The following is a 27,510-nucleotide window of genomic DNA, read 5'->3' on the forward strand; positions in this document are numbered from 1 at the left end:
TTTGAAGAGCATATTTTCAGGGAACCAAAAAACAACTGACAACCGGAGACGTGGGATCATCTTCAAAAGGAAGACGTATGTCTGTGGCATGCTGTCTTGTAGCTGCTTGAGCAATGCCATTCCTTGTAGTTTGAGTCATCTAAAGTCCCTGCGTAATGGCTTCCAAATTTAGATTACGGTGCAAGTTTTAAATTTGTTGAGATGCTTTGCTCTGACCAGTTAAAGGTCTTGAAAAGGACAGAGGAAAGTTGCAGGATCTTAAAATGAGTCCCTCGGTTGTTGACTCAGACAGTGACTGGGAGCTGGCCAGGTTCCTCACCCTCTACGAGTGCAGCGGATTGCGAGGCCTTTGCACTTGGCGGGCAGCAAAGCTTTGATAGCTGCTCGGGGAAAGTCATTGTTTTCCCTCTAAAGCTGCAGTGCACCAGGGTGGCATGGCTGCCATGTTGTGCCTGTTTGCTTTAGATTTGAGGAAGATCAAGCCACATGGCCTCGGTTAAGCTGTGTCCCAGCGGGCGGCCGCTGCCCTCTGGAACTCGATGGACAATTCGAGTACCATTTAGCGGCCTTTCATATTGCCTCGTCATTGCTACACAGGTGTCCAAGCCGTCCCAAGAAGCTAAAGTCAAAAATGATTAAAGTCCCATCAGAGTCATTAAAGCCAACATTAGTCTTTACTGTTGAGAAATGTTGATCACATTTGTTGAGTTGCACCTGTCCTGGTAGACTATGTTCTTGTTTTTTCTCAACCTGTGTGGTCAATGACATCTCAACCTGCTGCAGGAGTAAAATAGCTTTTTAATACACTGCTTCATCTGACGGAGACCATCTGCAGTCGATCTAAAAGTGAAAAATTTGGTTTCTCTTGAATTCACCTCACTGCTAAAGCTCTGGATGCCAATGTTTTGGCCAAATTTCACATCTCAAAAGTCTCATTAAGTAGGCTGTTTTCATTCAGTGTTTGTGCTTTCACCCACTTAAAGTAATATACTTTAATTCCTAACCCTTGTACCTCCCGCAGTTGTGAGACTGAGGCTGAACTGTCTCATATAACTGGAGCAAAGGAGGAAGTCAGGTGACATACAGTTGTATTAAAGGCCAGAAAGTCTGTTGGGGTTAAACAAACACAGGACTTTGACCCAGGAGTCACCTGTTTGTGTCCCATGTAAAAGCAAAAGTCAACATTGAGTTATTTAAAGTTAAGTACCAACCTAACTTACTTTGACACACTGAACATAACATTGTAATATAACGTCTTGTTCCATTTTGTCAAGTCTTGTTATGTCACAACAAAACGTACCGTAACGTAACCTGACAAAACCCAATAATACTAAATCTAATCTAACCAGTAGGTGTCCTAATTTGTTGGATGCTATTTTGTGAGATGTATGCACCCTTGTATGCACAATTTGGAAACTGAGCATATGTTACATTAAATTATTGATTTGGATTGATTAATATGCCATTAAAGTTGTTTCTTTGATGACAAACATTAGGGAAACTCAACTTGCTTTGCTTGGGGGCCACTTTTGCATAATGACAGCAGCCTAGGGGGCCAGCCGCAGCAGCCCCATACAGGTTTCTAGGATTTTAAGACATTTCTAGGATTTTAAGACATTTCTCAGATTTTAGGCACTTTTTTTTTTATAAACAAGCTCTAGTTTGCTCACTGGCACCTTGTGTATATGAAAGTGCAAAAAAGATTCCCAGTATGAATCACTTTATTTTTACTGTGAATTAGAAAATGGTTGGGGGGCCAACCGTCACCCTAACGGGAGGCCAGATTTGGCTGCAGGCTGTTAGTTTAGCATGACTTAAACATGATTACATGAAAATGTATATTAATGATGTTATTACTGAATTTGATTTCTTCTTCAGATTTTTCTGTCTTGTGTTTTTTTTCTGTAACTTACTGTTTTTTTCTTGTTAACTTGGCCAGTTTCTTCACTTTCAACAGAAATATATTTGTGGCTGCTTAGTTCTGAATCCTCTAAAAACCAGCTTATCAATAAGTTTACTATTGCTACTGATCATGATACGCAAAAATAAGACTATTATGACAGTGTCATCACTTAAACATTTTGTAGAATTGAGGGAAAAAACAAAGGCAAATTGTGACTAAAAAATAACCTTTAAAAATGAAAATACGATTATGTTCCTGATTGGTGGATTGAAGTTAAATTCAACATCCATACAGGCAAAACATACTTGGACTCAAGTGTCACCCTCCACAGTAACTATTTCCACCATTAAAACATCAAATAATTCTGAAATCAATTTCAAAATCAACACAAAGCCAAGATATTCCTGTTTTTCCTCTCTGTAAATGGGGGACGCCATGACAGCGTTTCAGCGTTGGCTCCCTGGTGCCGTAAGGCATCAGCAGGGCGTGGGAGGTTAAGGGGCAAATGGCAGCGTCGGTCCTGTCAGCCCCCCTAGCTCACCAGGTCCCAGGGGCTGGCGCCAAGCTAGCCCCGCTAGCAGCCGGGGCAAAAATAACCCCACTGCAGTTGTCGGGCAGGGGAGAGTGACGGGGAGAGCATGTCACACTGGGGGATCAGGTTTCAGCGGCTGTCATCAGAGAGTGGTCATTACTTCTGGGCTAATTATCTCAGGCCACTTGTAAACAAACAACCTGCCAGTGTGAAGACTACATTGTGTTCACAGCTTCAGGCTTTGTCCTCTTCACTCTTGGTGTTGGCTAAAGTGCTTGTGTCTCAAAAGCTGATACATGTGTGTTATTTTTCTTCTGCCTCTTTTTGAATTCAACATCTTTTTTAGAAAGAAAAATAAGAAAATGTCCTTAAAAATGCTGAAAATAAAAACTATGTATTTGTTTTATATATGTTATTACATTTTTTGTAACATAATTTGAAATATATAATAATAAGACTACTACAGAGTTTTCAGACCCGTGTGAATGCCAATTTTAACCTTTCGCATTACATACCAAAGCCAGATGTAAATAGGTTTTTAGTGGGTTTCTTGTGTTAAACCACTCAAAATTACCACAAACAGACACAAAACAACAAAAAGAACTACCCAAAATTTCCTCAAAGAGACAAAAACCAACAAAAAGATGCAGAACGACTAAAAAGATATGTATAATCACCATCAAAGTCTGTTCATCTTACTCCTATGTAAGAGAGATGGTTGGGGCTCTTTTCATATTTTTGCCCAGGGGCCTATTGTTTCATGATCCACCCATGGCTGAAACAGTTTTCTTTATAAACTTATTATATAATGGCATAATTTTGTACCGTTTAGCTAAAAGAGAGCATTTGGCAGCTTATTTGTTTACATGCTTACAAAAAACAGGGTGAATGTTATTTAATTTGGTAAATTTGTAATTTTCACTAAAGCTCACCTCAAAAATACATCCAGTGTGGGTAATTTTTCAAAATATACAGTGTGTGACATGTAAAAGTACTCCAGCAAACAACTGCAAATCACATTCAGTGTTAGTCCTGTAGGTGAAACAGAATGACCTCTGAGATCAAGGGGATCTGACAAATAATCATTATATTTCAGCTGTGTTTAACTGCCATTCATCATGATTTTATTTCATCAACTGGACTCTGACAGTTTGCACTGAAAACTCTATCCAGCTCAGCCCAGCACCCGGTCTCACATTCCCCGGCCTTTATGGCACGTTTACGGTCCGGGCTCGTATTTCTATCACACGCTTGCCATACCATACCTGTGTACTGCGGCCACAGCCGGGGACCAGTTGCGCGCACCCCATGGTAAAGTTGTCTTCATCTCTTCAGGCTTGAGTTGTGCCTTAAACAGCAGTTGCAGTGATACATAATGATTTTAGTGGAGGCTGTTTATCAAACTGCAATGTTGTTTTTGCCCATAAGTCACATTAAGTAATAAATTAACAAATGAAACTGTTCACTGAGATACAGTTCTTCCACTGTAGAGCTTTGTTTTTCTGTTATTTCAAGAGGAAAGACCAGCTTTAGTGACCTCTACACTCCACTTATTTCCTCATGATTCAGTCAAATTGCATCCCCAAAGCAAATCTTTAGGGGAAAATCAAACTGTTTACTTGTCATGGGGCAGCAGGTTTCATTTTCAAAAATGAATTTTTGTGATTCTTCAGATGTCTACAGTCACCCTATAAGAATAAAATGTTTGCCAAGGTGAAAACCAACTTTTTAAACCCACTATTTCCAGAGCCAGGTCTGAATTTGTCAATATCACTACAAACATGGCTTTGCTAATCTCTTTTTTACAGCACAAGTTGTCCTCTTTGTCCTCTGTGTATGGTACATGATCCTGAAAAACAGCTTTTTGAAACGCGGTCCTGCTGGATAACTGGTTACGTAAAAAAAAAAAAAAGAAGAAGAAAAATAAGGTTTTAAAAATACTGTTACAGCACTGTGATGAAAATAGCTCCATCCAAATGAAAATGCAAAAACACAAATGAAGTGCTGTCAAGAGCGTGCTAAAGCAAAAGGAAGCACTACAGCCTCAACCCTAGAAGATGGCAGCCAGAATCCTTATGAAAGCTATTATCATAGACTGCAAAAATACTGGACGTAGCTACTGTGACGTCACCCACTGGTTTGTGCTCAGTTGTTTTGAAGCCTCGAGTTAGTGAACATATTTGGGTGAGACTGTGGAGGCGTGGAGGAGTAAGGGATGAATATCACTGAGAACCCAAAGTGATGCGTCACAGATGGCGTCGCCTTTTCTATGCGGAACTATAAGCCGTGATAAAATGTAAACCTGTGAGTTATAAAAAAATTTCAACACAGGGTCTTTTGAAACTCATATCTGGAGCCAGCCTCAAGTGGCCATTAGAGGAACTGCAGTTTTTGGGACTTTACATTGGCTCAATTTTTCAGCTCTGGAGGTTGCTGCTCTGCTAGGAGCAGCATATACATTCAGCTACCAGCTAATAAAAGATATTCACTCATTGGATCAAGGGTGTTTATGTTTATTCTTTTTTTTAAATTTTGTTTTTTACTCACTTGTTATAGGGTTTTTACTGTGATTTTTTTCTTTATTGCTGTAGGTCCAAGGACAGACGGATGTCATATGCTGTAAAAACCTCTGAGGCAAATTGTGATTTGTGATGTTATTGGTGTTTTTTTTAGATTGATTTAGATTTTTTAGATTCATTTAAATTATCATTGGCACAGCCCTTTGAGGCTTGATTTGTGATTGGGCTTTAGTGAACTCTAACTTGACCTGTGCCTCTGCATAAGAAATGTGCTACATAAACAAATTTGCCTTGCCTTTGCCTCTCCTTATTAAAGACGCTTTAATAAACTAATTAGCAGCACATTCAACCTCTGTAAAAACTCATGTCTAATAAAGCAGTGAGCGTGGCACACAATCCACGACTGATTTAGCTGAGCATACAGCTGATTGTCAGTGTTGCACGTCTTTGAGGTATTATTCAATAAAGCACGGCGTAATGGAGATGCAAAATGACATTAAGCCCCTGCTTGCATGCTGTCACTTCCACCCTTCTGGGGGTTGTCAGGTCTAACTGTACATTATTAATTGCCCTCTTGATCCCACCTTTGTTTGGAGGTGTTTTGAGTGACCAAGATTTTTCACTCTAATATTTATATATGCCTTCGTAACCAAATTACCCCATCCAACAGACATAGCTAAAGACCTCATTTGCATGCTCGGGCCTTTTTGAAGGGCGTGAGTCAACAGCAAACATTAGTGCACCACTCTGTCAAGCTTATGACTGACATTTCTAATGGAACATGAGCGCTTCGTTGAATATGGATTTAGCTGTGCCATTAGTTCAGGGTACTTTGATGACCACAAGAAATGTGAGAGGTAATTAATTTTTGGGAACAAGTTTGCTCATCCCCACCAATCCCTATTAAGGGGCTGCGTGATCCCCCATTTGCTAATTGAGTTAGCTGCATCAGTCTGGATTCGAACTTGAGAAGTGTCACAAATCAGACTCTGTTTATCTACCATTATGTCGACGTGAGAGGCTTAGTTTTAGGGTATAATTATACCTCACAAGACAGTGACCCTGGCCAACCTTATTTTGTAATGCAGAGCTCTTTGGCAAGGTCCTTGATGCACACTGGGCAGATCTCATCGAGCTTTGTCTGCTGTTTTTTTTCCCCTGCCTGTATCTGCCTCAGCCGCTGTCTAATTGGAGCATGAAATCCGTGCACAACAAGAATACTGAGATTAAAATTCCTTATTTCCTCCAGATGGCATTGTCAGTGTGAAGGCACTGAATATCCATGAGGATGTACTTTTACCCAACCTGTCTTTCTTCATCTTTCTTTCAATCTACGAAAAAGAAGCAGCTTGACAGCTGACGACAATGACCCAACAAGGAGTACAAAAGCAATAGGTCAAAAAACTTCTGAGTGGAAACGCAATCCATTTTGTTGTGGCCCTGAATGTGATTTGATCGACACTATCCACTTGCAGCGCGGGCCTCCCCGTGCCCTCGCCAAAGACATTCGCAAGTGGTGTCAAGGCCCTATAAATCATCCTGTATCAAAGCGGCCATGTAACGCTTTCTACATTTCAACATATGTGGAATCAGAACGCGTCTGTCATCGACGTGAGCCACTCTCGGAGAAAGAGGTTTTTTGGAGGCCGTTCCCACTCTAATGCGGACCATATGTGCTATTGATTTGGGAGGTTTTACCTGCCACAGTGGGATACTCCCGCAATGAGGTGAGGCAGACACTGTCATACCTCTTCAATAGTAAAGGATTAGGCCTGTAAACTAAAATCAACAAGGTGGATAACAACCAAGTGGTAGCAAAAGTGCACCATGAAGAAATTTTCCACTTTTTTAAATCCGCCTTTAAATAGCCTTTAAACACACAGTGATCTGGTTCATTTGCATCAAACGAGACAAACTCCCAACCACGGCGTCTGGTGCCAGGATGAGCCTATTCATCTTAATATTATAAATGGCTCTCACCGTCATCCAAGGTTTTAAGTTCCCAAAGCAACTGATCCTGGTCTTGTACTGGCCATATATCTCCCTTTGAAAGCCAACTCTTCCATCTCCTGCTGCTTTGTATTTAAGGTTGGCCCTCTATCTTGGGTTTAACCTGCTTTCTCAATGACCATCATAACTTAAGGAAAGCGAGGAGGTTCCCGCTTTCGTGAATAATTTAGGAATCTCTATTTGTGGTCTCGGAGTTTGGGGATAAATGAGACTGCAAATCAAATGATTAATGTTTAGAGATTTGGTCCTTCTGTTGTGACCAAGTGTGTTTCTAAATTAAGAGTTGCTTCCACAGAATTACATCCACACTGGGGCCAAAAAAACATTGAATAATGTCTACCATCAAGACTAACAATAAAGTTCCATTATTTGAACATATTATCGCTGTTGATTACTGTCAAACACTGATGGCCAAAGACAGCACAGGCAGTATAAAATCTTTGTCCCACATTATTGATTTTTAGGATAGGTTCTACAGTACTGGAAATAGGTTTTCTTGAAAGTTAGGAAATAAACCTGCAATGTAATTTTTGCTGCAGCATGCTGATATGACAACATGTTGGTAACAACAATCCTCAGTGCAGTTTTCTACATGAAAACGTCCAGTAAAACAATACTGTGAATTTCCAGTCAATGACGATGCATTTCACCCAGTTTGTTGCATGATGTGTGTGTATTTATGTTCCAGAGCTCCACTGTAAGCTTGGTTTTTGGATCGTCCCAGACACAAAATGATTTTATCAAGTCGAGCACAAAGGCTCAGAACTTTACTTCTGAATTTTAAGATTTAATGCCAACGCTAAAGGCCCTATTTCACAATTTTAAAAAAATGAAAAAATGCAAAAATAAAAAATAATTTGTGTATCCACCACATGATTTGGGTCTACTCTAAATTATAATGGGTTAGTCCTTAGCTGATGCTTCACCCTTCCACCAAGTTTCATTAAAATCTGGCCAGTATTTCTTTCGTAAAACTGCTAACAAACAAACTGTACAGAAAACAAAACCTCGTTGGCAAAGTAAGAATTATTATGACATCACATGTTCACAGAAAGATTTTTTTGGTTTTCCTTATTATGAAGCTCACTCTGATAATACATGACTTCACCCTTATAAGTAAAGACAACACTCAGCCAAATGCCTGTGTTTAAACAACAACAGAAGATTTCTGATCCTAACAAGCGTCCATGTTTAACCTTGTTGTCGGTAACGGGAGGCGATACCTGCTGGGAGGGAGGGATCATCCTCGCCATTAGCAAATACTCAACACATTCTGCAGCCGGTGCATTGCAAAGCTCAACTATTCTGGGAAGCCCTAACCTCCCGACCACCCTCTTCCCTCCACAAACTGTCGCTGACTTAACATTCCCGGCTCAGTGTATTGTGTCACATAGAGGAACATGTAATCAGGTCGTAAAACAGTGAGCGTACTCTTGATACAGCAATTAACACTTCGGATTAAGTGTCAGGCACGTTTCAATGGCATTCTGACACAGGAACATCTATATCACAATAAGAGCTCTACTCAGAATTAGTTTATAAAAATACATATGGATTTTTGGTGCTGGAATTTTCCATCACATGCTTCCGGGTTCGGCTTTGTAACTGCTACAGTGTGCCTGTCATAAAGTGATATGTGCCAGACGCTGAAGTCTAACTTGATGCAGTGACTCAAAGATAAATCCAACAAATGATTTTTGCTGCACTCAATATGGTTGTGATCAAACGAACCGAGCTCTGCAGGACAAGCCGCCGCTTCCTTTGGTTCCTGGTAAAGAAATCTCCGGCAGCCGCAGCAGTCCGATATCGAGAAGTGGAAAAAGAGGTATTTCGAAACGATCTATGTCATCCTTACAGCTGCCACGTTGTCTTGAATTACCTTGATGCAGCGTTTCCAAAGAACAGATTGGATTTCCTTCGCCGTAGTTTTCATCCAGATTTTTTCCACAAATGCAGGCAAAAGATTTATTTACAATTTGTCTTCCTGATAGCCCGCTTTCGTTCCCAACGAGCCTCGCAGAGTTCAGGAGGCGGATTAAGGTATGCGGGTGTAAGTGGTGGTAGTTAGAAGGGGTTAGTTTAGAAATAGGTATTAATTTCACATATGGGCATTGGTGCAGGGCCTGGCATGGTTTATGGACAAGTGTTGGACTTTTTCTTTCTGAAAGGATCACTTCAAAGGACTTGGCAAGAGACGAGGTTGAACTTTTAGCTGAAGGTGAGAGCTGCAGATCTTTACTGCTGAAGTCGTAATAAAACCCTTGACACTGAGAAGCTTTGTCATTTGAATCGAAGCTGGATAGCGTAAATCTCCGATTGGTGGTCCGAAAAAGGCATTCAGCTGGTTGATATCAGATTTAACGTGAAAATTTGGAACAAACTGAACTTGTCAATAAAGAAACATTTAATATTGGTATAGTAGTGCAAAAATTGTCTCTCTTCATCAGGAAAACCTCAACTCCATGTCTTATGAGGCTCAATATCTATAAAAATTAAATATTGCGGCTGACATTAAACATCTGCCTCGCCCCTGCCAGTCTTATTACATTATTATTTACAACCAAGTGCATGATATGGTTGTGTGGCTAAAACCAGTCAAGTATCATCATAGCTGTTACCCTATTTTGTGTCAGTTAAGTAAGTGGAGCCTGTGTCTTCATGGCATGGTGCAAATTCCTGAGATTAATGTAAATGATAAGGAATCTGCAACTCTCCGGATTCTGAGATCCTCGGGATTAAAGGTTCAAGTTCCAGTCGACGCTGGAAAAGGATGACTCACTGTCCGGCCCGGACAGCTATCGGGTGTCTCATCTCCACCCAGTTAAGAAATCGAGGAAGAGTACAAACTCTCACAGTGCGGGCTAAAGCTCAACGGGAAATGGCAGCTTTCCACTCGGGCTCAAGAGCTGTGACTGTGAAGATATACGCAGCAGAAAGAAAGAGAAAGAAAGGAAATATAAATGGGTTTTTGTATTGAAGCAGATGTGCTGATGCACTAGAGTGAAAATGGCTATAAAAAAGAAGACTGAAAGGTCATAAACATAAGCAGAAAATCTGAGTGTTTATGTACAAAACCACACAAAAAATAAAGATAAGACAGTAAGAAAGAAAACAGGAAATACAAAAAAAGAACGAAAAGAAAGTGGCAGGCTGGAGTCATTGGCACTGCTGCTGTGACGACCTACATCCCCTCCAAGGTTACTGTCCATTTCATTAAAAGACTCTTTCATTGATCCCTGTCCTTGGTCTGAGTCTCCCCTTCGGCCGTGTCTCCATTAACAAAGTTAACTCTCTTATACGGCGACCTCCTCCTGCTCCTCCTGACCCGGGCAGACAGCTGTGCTTACCTTAGCATAAAGTGCCACTACAGGTCATCATTATCAAATTAATCAAAGCTGTCACAACACAGCACAGTGCTGCGGTCAACTCTGTGCTGCGCCTCGAAAACCACTTAGATCATGTAACACTTGAACGTGCAGCAAAGCAGGCGTGCAGATGTACACTGTGCACGCACACACATATGCTCACGGACGCACACACACAGATGTGTTTAAGAACTGGAACAGAGTGTTGAGCACAGTGCTGTGATAGCAAACATTTAAGGGGTGTTAAGGAATTACATTTATGGAGCTCTTTGGAGAGTCACTTGAAACCTAATCGGATGAGTCATTTTAGAGGTCGGTCTATTCGAACAGCAGCTGGCTACACTGTAAGTAGTCGCAAAAACACATAATAAGAAGGAGATAATATCACTGTACTAAATACTGGAAAACAATCCTATTTATATAGCCTGTTTGTCTGTTGTCTTCCTGTTTTTAGGGCAATAAAAAATATTACACATTATTATGATTTTCTATTTTTTTAGTGGAAATAGCATGCGTTTTCTCCATATGCCAAATATGGTAAAAATTACTATCAGCTGGAAAACAGTAAAACTTACAAATTCCAAGACAAAAGCCAAGAATGACGACCAGAAATAATACAATGTAATTTTAATGCTTTGATGGCTTTGGGATCAAAACTGCAGTGTGAATGGGTTTTAGTGGAGCATTTTTGTATTTTATTTTTTTGCATTTAACAGTATGAATGTAACAATTTCTTTACACAGTGTATTTTAGAGTTATTGTACTGGGTTGAGCTGGAAATTCCAAGAATAAACAAAAATACACAATCCTGCCAAAATGCATGCCATATGCATGAACACAGCCAAATTTATCAAAAAATGAAGAATGAAAGGTGTGTAAAATGCGCCAAACAGTCCCTGAGGGTTCATCAGCATCAGTGAATAATTAATTTCACAGATTTTTTTGTCAGAATACACAGTGTCTATAGCAGGATACTTGACTTCCTTTGGGCCACCTTTGCAAAATGATATCAAGTCATTTGAATCAAGTCATTTTTATTTTGAATTACAAAATGTTCAGTGGGCCACCCAGCAGCCGATCGGCCTGCAGGCCCTAAGTTAAGTATAACTGGTTAAAAGTATTTAATTCAATTTTAAATCTCACAATGATCCCAGGATCACATGCACGTGAAAGAGTTACTGTTTCACAACAGAATTATGACAAATATAAAATCTCAAAACCAATTTTATCATCAATTATTACTATTTTGTTTTTTATTAGTTTATTTGTAATTGCTGCTGTAGGAAACTGCTAAAACATTTTTCTTCACTAAACAATGTATTCTAATGATGAGCACTGCTCAAAAGCTCTACAGGTTATGGAAAATGATAAGAAAAATGTGGCAATATGTAAAATAACTGCAGATTATTCAAATTGCATCCTCTTAGTAAATCAAACCAAGAAGTAGTTTAACTAGAGGGATTTCACATAATTTTTTTAATTTTTTGAAAAACCCAATTATCACAATCATTTCTGCTTTTTGACTTTTTAAAATCTTTTTGTTTTAATTTTAATATTCTAAATTAGATTTTTTTCTCCTTATTTGTTTAATCACATGTAGAATACTAAATTATGTGCCCTAGTTTTTATTTACAGAGGAAAAACTAGCTTTTGTTTGTATGACTTGGAGGAATTACAGTGCAAATTATCATTTTTTCACACCCAAGCTGAGAGTCAGTTACCCCCAGTTACACTCACAGAAACCTGAATGGATGGACAATTAAGACTGCAACCCATCTGACCAATCATTCAGTCCCACTGTCAAACCCTTGATGTCTCTCTTTGTGTGCTGACGCGCAGACTTTTTTTTAAAGTAAATATCTGCAGATGCACCAGCCTGATCAGAGCACTATTACTTGCATCATTCGATGTTACTGTCAAACTACTTCCTGTTCCTCGTGTTAGTTCTTGCAGTGAGTGGAGACATATTTCTCTCACTTTCCATGCAGATGTTCATTGTGTTCAGTTCACTCATTTTGCGAGAAAAGGCTGAGATAACAAGAAGATAATTTCCACCTGCTGTTTAACAACTGAAGCTAGAACATTGCAATACAAACACACACACACCCCTCCCACCCGTCTATGTGTGTGTGTGTGTGTGTGGGTGGGTGGTGGGGTGGGGGGGCACAAGGGAGACGTGCAACACCAAATTGCCAGATTGATTAACTTGTCTGTCAGGCTCTTCACTGTGACAATAAACTCTGTACCTCAGGGAGCTTATTGAGAGATGACATCTCTGAGACCCCCAGGCGCGCACACACACACACACACACACACACACACACACGCTGACACATACACCAGCTAACCCAATCCTTCCTCTCAGCCTCCTCCAGACTCTCCCATTATAAAACACCTTTCCCAGAGAGTCCCTGCCTGTCCTGCAGGCTGCAAACACCTCTCTCTCCTCCGTCTCTCTCTGTCTCTAACACACACACACACACACACACACACACACACTCTTCCCAGTAATCCCCGAGGGTCTTCTGGTCCCTGCTATCCACACCGGGCTCCATTTTTATAAACCGATTCACTTCATAATTGAAAAGGAAACTCTGGGGCGTGTTTGGCCAGTTAATCCATTTAAGATCATTATGTGCATTGTCAATCGGCTTGACCCAGCTGCGGAGAGGACGAGACAATGAGGGGCTCAATGTAACCCCCCCCCCGCCTCTCCTCTGCCGGGTCAGAGGGGTTAATGAATGATTATTTCTCACTTTGTAACACAACAGGATGCCTGTTTAAAGGGCAGCCCCAGCCCCCCCCCATCCACCTTCCACTCTGAGCGTCCTCAGCGGTGCGGGCCGGTGTGAGAGGGTCAGACCCCAAATCAAACAGACATTGATGATGCTGTTGTATGAAGATTAATGAGCTTTAGCTTCCACATGGGATTATGAAGGGTTGTTCGTGGTAATGTCCTAATAGAATAAATAACAGAGTCTTTGTATTGCATAAAATGTGTTTGATCTAATTACTCTTTATTGCCATAGTTGCCATTAATATGAATAAATTAAGGTTTGTTTGAACAGAAAGAGATGAATAGACAAACCTGTCACCTAAAAATTACGTCTGCTTTCTTTACTGCATTATTGTGGCAATGTATTTGCTGTCTGGATCATGTTTAGAGACGTTTCTTTCATGTGTTTTGTGGGCTTCGTAAGGAGAGAGGTTCAAATCCAGTCCTTTGTCTTGAGTTTAGCCAGAAAAAGCATTTTGTTTAAGTTTAGGGATTGATTGTGATTTCAGTTAAATGTTTACAAAAAAGGAGATAAAAAATTAGTGCTGTAGTCACAATGAATGGATATATTTTGGCAGAAAACAAATTAAACATGTTGTCAGAGAACATTTAGTTGTTATGATCACGATCAACAATTTTGCAATATAATGGACATATTAATACGCAACATTTCCTCATTTCATTAAGAGAACAGGTAATTCACTCAGCAACGATTCCCTTGAAATGTGTTTGCTGTTTAAAATTAGCTGAATATAAACATTATTTATCAAAAACTGAGCTGGAATTGAAGAGTAATGCTTGTTTTTGTAAATAAAAACAATTTTAAAACATCAATTCACAACACAAACTGAGTTAAATATTAGCTACAATAATAACTGTTGGCTATAGTTGCATTATAAAAAGACACATATTAGAGGCAGGAATCAGGACGCGATATTATCGCGATAACTAAGTCACAATACAATATTATTGCGACTAAACCTTTAACCGATTTAAACGTTTTGTAAAATGTTGAGTGTTGTGATAACATATATTGTAGTATATTGTGATATATTTTAACTCCAAAAGCAAACTTTCAGCATCTAATCAAATAAAGTTTTTAGTCTGTTCATGTCACTTCAGTCATTTTTATTACAGCAAAAATATTTCTAGTGGACCGACTACTAAGAGTTTAATTTGTATTTGCAATGTTAATAATTCAAATAATAATGTTAAAAAAATATACTTGCCATCCATATCGATACAACACTGCCAACCCAAAATATCGCAATATTTTGATTTTTCCCTCCACCCCCATCATGTGTAATGATGACACCTAAATAAAATCATCCTTGACATCGGGATCTATACACTTATTTTTCAGTATGTTTGCCAGTATCAGTAGTAGTAAGTATCATATTAATGTTAGTTATCAGTCTATTGCATCTCATGCTTTGTTTATTGTCTGTTCATGTTAAATTATGAGATATAAGTTATCTAAGTAATATCAGTAATGTACATTCCACTGCTACCTTTATCTTTATGTCATTATTTTTGGAATTGTTGTAAAAAATATATACCTTTGAATTCGTCAGATATGTATATTCTTTGTACTGGTAAAAATCACATGAAAAATCAAAAATGCAATATTTCACTATTACATTTGTATAATTACTTTTCATTTCTGACCTGCTGAGTTATACAAATCTTTCTTCTTCCTTTCCTAAATGTTTAAACTGCAGCAGAAAACTGTACACTTATGGGAATACAGATAATATAACAAGAGCAGAAATCATATATATTGTCAGGTTTATGAAAATAACAAATCTGAACATGATTAGATAAACCTACCAGCACCATCTGATCCAGGCTCTCCCAACCTTTCTGATCCGTCTGTTTTGATCTACATAATAAAGATATACAGTACAAAAAATGCTAAAAACAAAGGAAATCATTCATTTCATAAGTACGACGATAAACCATCACTCATCTGTGACCTGACAATAAACTACTGTCTGTTCCTAAACATTATTTATCCTTGGTGGGAAATCATTTCCTTTTACTATTCATGCAGTGTTATTTGCATTTTGAGATTATATAAAAATGTCAGAAGTCCTGAGACTCCACTTTTGATCCTGCACAATGAATCACAACCACTCATAATAGGCAATGACAGACACTACAGAGACAAAAAAAACATCACTTATTCCAGTCCAACAGTGCCATTTGTGCCACTGAGCTCAGTGACAGAAAATAATGTGACAGGAGAGAAATCGACCTCGGGCTATTGTTTTTTTGGTGCACCCGTTTGAAGTTGGAGGGCACTTCCTGCCCAGAGTCCTGAATGAACCATTTGTTTATGTCCTGTAGGTCTGTAAATCACTTAGCGCATCAAAGAGCTCCTCGCTGCCCCTACATAACAATAGGGGGTCATGCCAGTGTGCAAACATGACAAGGATACGGAGCAAAAAAATGTTTTCGTTTTCTGGGGTGATGACAGTTGTGCCAAGATTTATGCAATGCTGACATTAGGAAGAGATAGTGTGGAAATCATAAAAGGCAACTTTCTGGGTGGAATATAAAGAGGACGAGAATCTTAACTTTCCTATCAGTAACAAGACATTTTCAACAGTTTTTTTCAACCAAAAACCCAAACAAAGTACAAATCAAGACTGTTGTCAGAGAGTCATCAGTCGCTGAATCCATGCACACCCTGCATGCTTCTTCTTTATTTGAGGTCTGTGCTATTGTTTAGATTTCATATCAGTAAATATGAAACCCATTAACGCTGCCATTTCTGGGCCAATAAAATACAAGTTATTCATTTTATGATTTCAGTCGCTGTTGCAGGGCGAAAAGTACTATTTATTTGGCCTTGTGGTGTTTAAGAAGGAAGCAAGTTACTCACTCTATAAACAGACGGCGCTGAGTCATACTGTCGGAAAAAGTAGCAAATTCATTTTCACCTATTCCTTAGCTCTCGCCGCGTCACGCAAAGTTAACATGTTGCTGACGTCAAGAAGGGATTTACTCGCCTCCCTTGAATATTCTTTCACAGCGGCCCGGTCCCTGGTGTCTTGTAGGTCTAAAAGCCATGCGAACAGGAAACCACAGAAGCAGGCTACCAACTGCCGCCCCTCCCGCTACTCCAAAAGCCCTGGAAGACTGTAGCGTGGTGAGACTCAAGGCCAACAATGTGCCCACGGCCCATGTTCACATCCTCTCTGGAAGCGCTGCCTTTCCCCGGTCCCCTGCAATATTTCGGGGGGCGGAAAAGGCCTCAGTTATACGAGGGCCGGCAGGCCATTGTGTGTGGCTGTGATTCATGCGAGGCTGTATGAACAGTTAAGTGGTTACGGCCGCAGTCAGAGCCAAGGTATTCCCCAAAGGTTCACTTGAATGAGCAGTAGTTGATATCTGGCTTCATTGTGGGATGAATACAAGTATGGACTTTCTTTTAAAAGTGGAAAAACAATCCAAATTTTAAGGGGAACTACGGCAATTTTCAAAATTCATATATGTTATTCCCATGGTCCGAGACAAAAACATCAGTGCACATGAACAACTCTCATGAATCCAAAAACTGAGTGCTTTAACTCAAATTTCCGATTGTATTGGGTAAAAAAGTCTAGAACTTCTCAATACAAGATTAATTTAAAAAGACGCTTTAAATGACACAGAGCACCCAGGGGAATTTTCTGAGTATATAAAGTATAGTTTTAGTTTTCAGCCAAATCACCAGAAAACATGTTAGTATTGTCTGTTTCTGCAAAACATTGATATATTACATTTATATGTTATTGTGACACAGATACGCTGTACTTTATGTTTCAAAAGCACTGTGGTTAGGTTTAGGCACCTTGGTTATGGTTAGAAAAAGATCATGCTCTGGCTCTAAATACCCTGCTTTGACTCCTGCTTGAAAACGTAGTGATGTCTCTGTAAAAAACAACCACTTTTCATGACACTATCCTGACTAGAAACATAGTGATGTGTTGCTAAAAAAATGCTTATGTTGCACTATCCAAACACAAAATGCAGTAAGAAAAAACAACAACCACTTTTCATGCAACTTTCCTGGCAGAAAATGCAGCCATGTCTTGCTAAAAATCAACCGATTAGTGGCTCTATCCAAACACAAAAAGCAGCGATGGCTCAGTAAAAAACAACCAGTTTTAATGGCACTTTCTTGACAGGAAATGCAGTGATGCTTCAATTTAAAAAAAAGCTTTTTGTCACACTATCCCAACACAAAATGCAGTGACCTCTCAGTAAATAACGACTGCTCTTCGTGGCACTATCCCCACTGAAAAAGAGACAGGTCGCTCAAATACACCCACGTTTGGTGCCGAAAAAGCCACTTGTGACAAATTTACGATCTCTGGTATCTGGCTTTGAGAGAAGGTAGCTCAACACAAATACTGATTGTACTTTCCTTAGCCATGGAAATAACATCGCAATTACAAATTTATTTGTGTAATATTAAAGTAAATGTCAGAGGAAATTGTCAATGTTTTCACAACCAATTTAAAAAGAAAGGCTATCACAGCTTTAATATTACAAATACATCAATTAATTGTTGCTGTCGTTGAAAATATTAACTCGAGTAATTACATCCATGAACGCAAAAATATTGACAAGTACAAACTGTAGCAAATAATGCAAGGATGAAGCTCAATGAGTCTTAAAATGGTGCTATTGATTGATGATCTGCAATCAATGATAAGCTTCTGATTACCTTAAATAATCATTAGTTTGTATTTAAGATGTCAGTAAATGAGAGGCTGCATTTGTTTGTATGTTTATTGTATCTATTGGAAAGTTCTCTCATAGTTGGGCCACTAAATGTACTTTCATATTTTATGTCTTGAAAAGGAATGCAAGCACAATGGTATTTTTAAAACACACACAATTTTTTACCAAACAACAGCTACTTGGTGTCACAACTCAGACAATGTTGGACTGAACAACAGCACAAGTCCATAGTCAGGCCAAGAATTCCAGCATCGAAGACAATTTCATATCCAACCTTTGACAGTTTAATCACCCTTTTAGTTACAACCTCCTCGCTCATTTACATACATCATAAAATGCATGAGGGGATTAGATAATTCCTCGCAGAACCTCCTCCATATTAATATCAACATTCACAACGTTATGGCACTTGCATTAATTTGTGTGGGCAATGACATTAGCCTCGATTGCCTCGCATTTCAGCCCAATTCGCCGGGGCAGTCGACCGGATCGGCAACCCGCCCTCCTCCGCTCCCCCTCACTCCTCCCCTCGGCGACTAATGAAAAAGACATCAGCAGGCGTCGAGAAGGTCGCCTGTCCCGTTCGCCGTGACCTCGCCGTGTCTCTGTTCTCCCTCTGACAGGTTTTGATGCGTCAGGGGTGGCTGGTTTCCCGGCCAGGCGGTGGGGATGGGCAGGACGGACCTTTCTCACAGCATCACTTCACTCACAGCCTGAGGCGACAACCCTCCTTTCCTCCACCTCCCCAACTACCTGCACCTCACCCTCCCTTTTCATGCCCTGCACCCTTGCCACTCAATTACAATAACAGCAATTATAACCTTTATCAGTGCAGAATTTAAATATATATATGTAGGAGATACGATGAGATACAGAACAAAATGGGATAATGAGTCCAAAGATCAGGTAAAGAAGGACTAAAAATGACTATAACAGTTAAATAACTACAACAGCTGTCCAGACTGTAGCCCACCTCTCGCCCAAAACATTATGATACTAACCAGAATAAAACATGGGCATCTCCTGCACACATTGTTTAAGGTACACTGAGAGTTTTTGATGGAACTGGCTGGTCAATACCCACACGACGATTATCAAAAGGCCAAAAGAGCGCCGCAGAAATGATGTTTTTCTGTTGGCCAACACAGAAGAGAAAGCCTATGGGATTTTTCCATTGGATTTTGGCAGAAAATAAGCTCTTTATAATAATTACATGTTTTGTTCAGCAAGATAATCTTCACAAATTAACAACACTTTTATGATTTTTTCCTAAATGTAACTGCCAGAAGTAAAAAGCAAAAATTAGGCTATAAATTAACTACATTTTGGCCGTGTCGCCACCACTATGAGGCTGTAAAATCATGTTCAGCGCAGTTTGGCTTGACGATGTTCATAGTCTCATTTAGCCACTTGTTAGCAACCGTCCTTAAGACACATAAAAACTTGAAAGTTCACAAGTGGGGTATTTAATGACATATTTTATGTCATGGAGCAAATGACAGTCTTGTAGGCTTGTGTTAACCACAGACTTATTTCAGGACTGTGTCCCATTCAAAAATCCACTGACTCTGCAGGGGGCTGTAGGGGCCGCAAGTTTTGCAGAAATTGGCTAGCGTATATTTCACATAGTGACGACTCAATCTGCTCTGTCAAAAATACGTAAAGAGTATATTTATTAGCTTTCCTGACCCTTCTTAAAAGTGCTGCTCTGAATCCACTAGAATTGCAAGATGAATTGTCTGAAGGGCTGCGACCAGCTCAGGAGGCTTCGTGAAGGTCTTCTTGCAAATGTATTGCTAAAGTTGAGAAATTATAAGTAGTGTGTAGAAGTGTTTTTAGCTTAGTTAGCAGCAAATTTACATCTGAGATTTACCTCATCTTCAGTCTGACTCGCCCTAACAGTTGTCTTTATCCTCAACCGCCGACAAACCAAGACACCCTTGCCTGAGGATCTCTACGGGTACAACCCAGCATGTAAAGCATCAAAAATTTTGAGACGTAGCTCGGAGCTCGACCGTCACTGTCACATCCAGTGTTGCTCTCCAAGCAAGGTGACGGTGGCTCCCCGGGTCCCCACCAGGTGTTCTTGTGTCCCCTTAATGAAACACAAAGGGCAGTCGGTTGAGACAGAAAGAGCCAAATTGAATCGGGGGCCTCTCCTTTTGTGTGCTGCATTAACAACTCAATGAAATGCCAGCAAGCATCTGCTGCTATGCCAGTCCGGCATGAAACACCTTACTGAGTCTATCGTCTTATTTCAGACTAAGAGGGGGCGAGACACAATAACTGAGAGAGCGAGAGAAAATAGGAGGAAGAGGATAACGTGCAGGCACTCTAATCCTTCTCACTGAGATTCTTATTAATCCTGAAGGTGCGCCGTGCACAGCTAATGCAAAAATTCACAGATAGCAAGACAGAGATACATATATGTGCACAAATACACAAGAATATGAGAGAAAATACTACAGAATAACTTGAAAGTGTAGTTAGGTCCATTACTAAAGCACATTTGAATTTGACAAGAAGTTAGAAATGCATGTGGGAGAAAAACATGATGAAAAAAGTTATAGTTATAAAACTATGCTTTAGTACTTAAATGCTTTAAAAAGAAAATATATGCTTTAATTTCATTTTTACAACAGTGGTGGAACATCCTGTCGGTGACATAAGCTGCCACTTAGGGCGCCATCCAGACATCCGTCACCAAATAACACTCAAAAAAGATGAAACTTGCAGATTTATAGATTAATAAATTCAATAAATAAAAACAGCATCAGCAACAATAAGAATAATAATAAAAATAATCATTGTCATTGTTATGTTGTTGTTGATATTCATATCATAATTATTTATATTCTTATTTTTATTATTATTATTATTATTATAATTACTCAGGAAGCCCGCCTTTAGCACTAAATGTGCTTGTTTTGGCACTGATTTACAAAAATGTTCAAGCAGCTCTATAGCAAATATAATAACAATTTAACAATAACCTATTAAAGGCTTCCTTTAAAGCATCAGTCATATTTTGGGCAACTTATCACAGATTTAGCAGATCTAGCTTCTTCTAACAGCAAATATCCTGTAATCTGTTGTCAGGAACCATCTTTCACGTCCTCCTAAAGCAACATTAAAGCTCCGTGTGTAACATGGCTGGAGGTTGTGGTGAGACAGAGAGCGGCGAGCACGAGGGAGAGAAAGAGAGGAGAGAGTGGGAGGAAGGAGAGACTGCTCATCCCAGTCTGGGAGTTCATCCATCATTGGAATCAGTGTGTGCTGTAATTACTGTGTCAAATAGATGGGATGATGCCTGGGAGGAACGTGCGAGTGTGTGCGTGCATGCATGTGTGTTTGTATGTGCGTACAGAGGCCTGCATGCACTGAGGATGTCTGCATGTGTTTGAGAGGTGTCCCGTGGACACCTTGTCTTCATAATCACCCCCCCACATTCACACACACACACACACACACACACCAAACCGCTCCCTCCACCACTGTCATCTGTCATCCATAGCCGGCGCTGTCAACTGGCGCTGTCATGCATTGCCAACATCGGACCGTCAGGAGAGGAAATCTTAACTCTTTCAGCTACGGAGCCCTTTGAGGATTCGGAAGGATGCAGCTATTTAAGGAATGCGCGCCATAAAGGATGGATGAAGCAACTGAAACATGGGAAGCGTGGATAATGTGGAGTATTGGCGGTGCTCACGGTTTTTCTACGGTTGTCTTTTGGTGGTGTTGATTTGCTCTACGGCAGACATTACGTCACAATGTGAGAATATTAGAGTTTGATCAATGTGGGTGTTTGAAAAGCTGATTAAAAAAAGCAGATTTTTTTACGCTGAAAGACTCTGCATATGCTAAATTTTTAAACGCTACACTAAAAACTAAACTAAAACCGTTTATTAACAGTTTTTTGAACATAGTGTAAGGTGTTTTTTCAGCCAGTATTCCACTACACGTATATCATTTATTCACAACCAGGGACACTTGTACTCAGAGTACTTTGGCAGTTTCTTGGGGGTCTTAGAAAGACTGTAAAATAGCTAACCAAATTTGACAAACTAATATAATTTGAATAGGAAATACAGTATTTTATCTATTTAACCTTAATTTAACCAGAAATAGTCCCACTGATTCAAAATCTCTGTTTCATGGAAGTCTTTGCCAAATTTCACATGAAAGAACAACATACTGAAAATACAACAGCGAAAAGTTAAAAACAAACAGCATGAACATTTTTACAGTGAGACTGTACATCCTCATTTTGAGTCAGCTGTAACACCCAGTATAGTATAGTATATCGTCAGGAGAGACTAAACAGGCAAATATTTGGGCCCCCAACAGCCACTGATAATGACACTTTTCGCATCCACAACTTAAAACCACATTATACCTTCTAACAGGCATTTTAAAGTGCATCACTGCTGCCCCAAAATCCCCAGAGGGGCCTTTTCTAGCTACAGTATAGCCTGTTTTCCACTAAAAAACTGCCAATACCCGCTAACATGGGTTTTTTTATGTAATAGGTAACGTTACAATCAGCAGTCACACACGGGTCAAATGACTGCAGTTTTCATGGGTATTTATCGGCTCTGATCGTCCAACAGTCTGCTGAACGTGCTTAGACTTAGCATGAATGACGCCCTTGAATTGGGCCAAATAAAAGGCCAGATTTTGGCTGCCAGAGCTGCCATCACTGGGAGTGCATTTTTATGGAGGTGTGTGGGGGCCTCACGGGTGTTTCTGCCTGGGGCCCCCAGAGTCTAGGATCAATGGTAACACCTGAGCACCACGTGTTGAGAATGAGCATAAAGTAGTCATCAAATGAAGTTTAAACAGTTAACTAAAGTAGGCTAACTGATAAACGGCTGAAATAAATGATGGCGACGATGAAGGAGTATTTCAGTTATGGTGCATCTGATAAAAAATGTAGAAACTACTGTTCTTTTTTATTTTTAATCCTCATAAATTACCATAAGTTTGTTGTTTTTTTAAAAACCTTGTACCATGTTTTTCACTTTAATTGTTTTCCGGTCTCTCGAGATTAGTTTCTACATTTTTTATCAGATGCACCATAACTGAAATACTCCTTCCTGCATCAGTTTTACTTTCAAACTCAATTTTCACTTTAAAATATCACCCCAAAAGAACCATGACCAGCTAATAACGACTGCTGCTCTGCACACACCGTGCACAGTGGGGGGGGGTTGTTGGATGGGGGGGGTGTTGGATGGGGGTGTACGTCTTTCTTGTGCTTATGTCCTGTCCTCTCGCTTGAGAAGTTATCTGAAAAATGGGGAGCGTGTCCATAAGCCATATGGCTCGGCGAGAGCGGCGACGAGGAGAGCAGCGGAGCACGTAAAGAGGTGGAAATGGTGTTAGCCGCTTGGCTGCTCAATGTTGGCAATCAAAGTCCTGGTGAACCGGTGAAAGATGTAAGCGGCGGAGAGGATCATGAGTCTGGTCACTCTATTTGGCGGCGTGACAGGTCCGTCCTGATGGCGGAACCGTTTGATCTGTTAAGCGTGGGGACGTTCCAGCTGATTTCAGATGAGGGGACTCAGTTGACCAGGCGAGAAATGTCCATCTTAACAAGTAATTTGCAACGTCTTTTTTTGTCGAAACAAATTTAAACATTAGTCCATAATTCTATTGTGCTTGTTGAAGGTTAATTCTGAAAAAAGTAAAGCACCCAGGATCCAAAAATGCCATTTAAATGGGCAAAGACTTAAGCTGAAACATGTAGATTTGTATCTAGAATGAAGGAAAATTAACTAAACAAATACATAAAATAGGGGGAAAAAATTGGTACTTGAACGTGGCTGATTACGTTTCTCACCCTAAATATAAAATATAAATGCCCGTGTTCAATCAGTGATGGATATTTCTATAGGAAGTCAACTTGCTGATTTTATTTTTAAAAAAATGAGTGTATGGGAAGAGCATTAGAGTACGTCCGTTCATCCGAGTGCAGTACAAAAACAAGAAGACAAAATTTGGTGATATGCACATAACATATTATGATTTGTGAGCTAGCTTGTTTATCTGTGTCGATTTCATATTTGCTCTTGTTCCTTTTAGTAATAAATACAATAACAGCTCTCATTTCCCAACTCGTCAAATACTGCTGCTTTGTCAGTTATTTGAGATCAGACATATCAAGGCACCTTTTGCGTCAGTTTAAGATGCCGCCAGGCGGCGTCAGATGGCATCAGTTTGAAACCCCACCAGTAACAACGCAATATAAGGAGCAGTTAAGTCCCCATGGGTGAGTGGGTCGATTAAAACCCTGACGTCCACCCAGAAGCCCGCTGTTCACTTCCCATATGAATGTTGAGCCAAACCATGATGTTTTGTTGTTTTTTTTAACCTAACCACCTGCTGCTGTTTCAAAAGAAAATAAATGCAAATATGATATGTTTTACATTACATTCACATTAAGTTTATTTTTTTTAAAAAACTGTAAGCATCTATTGAGCAAAAACTGTTTTTTTCCTGTGAAAATGTAAGTTTATTTTCAAAATACACAATGCATTTCACAGGTGTAAAACGATACAGCATCTGGGTATGGCGACAACAGATAGGAGGATACCCAGGGAGCGTATGTAGACTTGATAAAAAAAAGAAGTAATAATAATAATAATAACAATGGAAGCTTTTCCAGGGCGCTAAATGTTGTCGGTCCGGCACTGTGTTCAATGAAATTATAAAACTTAAACTTCATTCTAAATATATAATGAAGGAACCTAAACAGCAGGTCATTACACCTCATCAGCACACAAAGAAACCTCATGACAGCTACATGTAAACAAGCATACTTTAGGTAAGCCACCAGCAGATGCCGCACACTGCTGCCATGTCCTTGAGCAAGGCAGTGCTCAAGTACACTGAGGCAGACTCTTGTGCTGCCAGTGAAAAAGATTATAATTAATTATATGTGTACAGTGTGACTTCAGTTCCTCGCTTGTCTCTAATTTGTGAAAGCTGCTCAGCTCGAGGCGCTGCAGAACCCCATGAACTCATAACGCTGGCAGAGTGAATTGACAGCTCTCAGCTCGACTGTTGAGCCCTTGAAATTGCCGGCGTCTCAACGCAGCCTTTCCTTCTCCTTTTAATGGCAGCGCCGCTGCTCTCAGGGGCTATTAGGGAAATGTAACATTTGGCGCCATATGCTTGCAGGTTGTTTGGGAATAGTGATGTGGCCATATCATGACATGCTGTAGCTTACATTTTGCCAGTTAATTACCATCATGACATCAAAACTGGAAACAAACTGCAGATGCCGCTTTGGTAAAAAGCTCTCAGGGAGAGAGGGAGGGAGGGGTGGCTTCAGGGGGGGATCATTAAAAGATAGCGTGCACATAATCAAAGGTGAGGTGACTCACTATTATTCTATCGTTTCATTCAATTTAGCGTTTATGTTTTGGACATGTTCACTTTGTCAATTTTTGCAACATAGGCAGAAATCAGCATGGTGGCCATCGTGTATCCCTAGTGGAAAGCTAAATATTTTTTTACTGGGAGACAAAACACTATACAGTATATATATGAAATATTCCTTCCTATCTAATCTGGCACCCACTGAAAAGAGTTTGTTTGGACACCCCTAGCTAACATATATCACAAATGATTAGTGCAATGCCTATGTGCTCAAAATGTCACTAATATCAAAGAAAGCTATATGAAACTCATCATGCAGGCGTTTTGCAAACCTATATACAAACAATGCAACAAACACATAGATCTCCATAGTCAGAATTCTGCACAGCAGAGTGATTAAAGCAATATTTTAAAATAATATCTTTTCAGCTCTTCAAATTAAAATAATACCAGAAATCTCTGGTGCAACTGTGCATCAAATACACGTAACTAATGAACAGCAACTTAAGGACAAAGGAGCAAATAAGGCTTACCTGTCAGGTGTGTGGGCGGCGTTTTGGAGGCCAAACTTAACATCCGACTCTTTCCATTGATGAAAACCTGCTCAGCTGATTTCTCGTCGGCGCCAAGTTTGTTTGAAATACTCTTCAGTCCTCAAAAGCGTCTTTGGCAAACGCTGACTTTCTCTCGCTTTCCCTCCAAAAGTTTAGGCTACAACCGAAGCGTAATGTAACGTCCTTGCGCTAAATAAACGAGTCAAGGCCTTTTCAGACGCTTTCCGGTTGTTAAAATCCGACTATAACGACACAGAAAACTTTCATAATAATAACGGAAAACTTTCAGTCAGTAAAGTCAAAGTTTGCTCCCCATTCACGCGACTTATTGCGGTTTCTTTGTTTTGTTTTGTTTTTAACGAAGACAATCAAACTTGGTGTTAGTCGGTCATGCTCTCATTGGCTCGTGAGGGCTGGGGGCGGGACGTGAGGAAGGGACGCAGCCGCAGGTGCAGCGTGATTGACACCTGTCTCAACGATTCACTGCTTACAAGCCGGGCATGCTGGGAGCCTGCAGTTACTGCTAGTGGTTACTGCCTTCCTCATAATACGTCTATGGTTATTACGCAATATCACCAAAATAGATCCATGGATATCACTCATGAATAGTTGATGCACATTTCGCCGCTCCTTTTTTTATAAAAAAAAATATTAACCCTTTTAAACCAGCGCGAATTGGTATGACTTCCTACAGAAAGGTACTTAAAAAGCAACTTAACATGACATGACCCAAAATTACCAGAAAATAAGATTTAAAAAAAAAAAAAAAAAAAAACTAACCTGAAAATAAGCAAACAAAGGGAAAGTTAAAAAAAAAACAAAAAAACAAAAAAACAAGAAAAACCCAGCAACAATCTGTAAAAATTTTGGAAAACATTTTTTATATGTTTTTTTCTGTGACATACTTTTAAAATGTAGTTATAATAATCATACATATAGTTTTCTGGACATTTTCCCTATATGTATTTTTTTTAAAAAAAATTTTCCTCTTTCTTTAAAAAGAAAGTATTTAGATGTCATTTTCTTGTGGCCTTTGCTTTTATTTATGGGACATTTCTTGTCAAGTTGATGATTGCCTTTTTACTTATGTTTTCAAAAAAAATCAAAATAATTTGCTTGGCTTTAAGAGTTAAACAGCTTGTGAAAGACATGCCAGCACAGCACAGCCATATGCTTATGTTGCATAAACACAAACCTGTGCAGCGTAATCCCACCACGTGCTTGCGATAACATCGAGGTATCCCTGACCGTCAACAGCAGACGCAGAGGGATACCTAAAGCATAATATGAGGACATAGAAGTCTGCAAAGAGACAACATGTGACGACTTGGAATGAGAATGTGTTAAAGTATCCCCTTCGCCACCCCCAAAATCTACACTTATGGCTTTCTACTCAACATATTTCAGTAATAGTCTGATTTATCACATGTAACTATTGAAATGCAGCAATGTTGATCAAATCTGCAGGTTTAGTGAAACTGAAAATGTGTATTACACGTAACTCAAAAATAGAGCACAGAGTTGTGGTTGTTATATGTGGAGCTCAGGGACGTGTGTGTGCACCAGTGTGTGTGTATGTGCATTTAATATCCCCTGCAATGAAGAAAGCCAACCATGGTCCAGAAAGCCCAGGGGCTATTTATAGAGGGCAGCAGGCTGAGTGGCAGACTTCTCTTAATCAGCATGCTAGTACAAGAGGTAATTTAAAGACGCCTCGCCGCTGACAAGAATTAA

General features: G+C 39.7%; 1 long non-coding RNA gene across 1 annotated transcript in view; it reads right to left on the reverse strand.

Annotated features, from left to right (window-relative positions):
• LOC121948544 overlaps window positions 1–26,083 on the reverse strand; it is a 76,792-nt gene extending 50,709 nt beyond the window's left edge. The window contains exon 1 of the long non-coding RNA XR_006106159.1: window positions 25,756–26,083. This is a non-coding gene — a long non-coding RNA (uncharacterized LOC121948544). The remainder of the gene's footprint in view (window positions 1–25,755) is intronic.
• Between the last annotated feature and the right edge of the window lie 1,427 nt (window positions 26,084–27,510).

This window comes from Plectropomus leopardus, chromosome 9 (genome assembly GCF_008729295.1).
Source record: "Plectropomus leopardus isolate mb chromosome 9, YSFRI_Pleo_2.0, whole genome shotgun sequence".
Lineage (NCBI taxonomy): Eukaryota > Metazoa > Chordata > Actinopteri > Perciformes > Serranidae > Plectropomus > Plectropomus leopardus.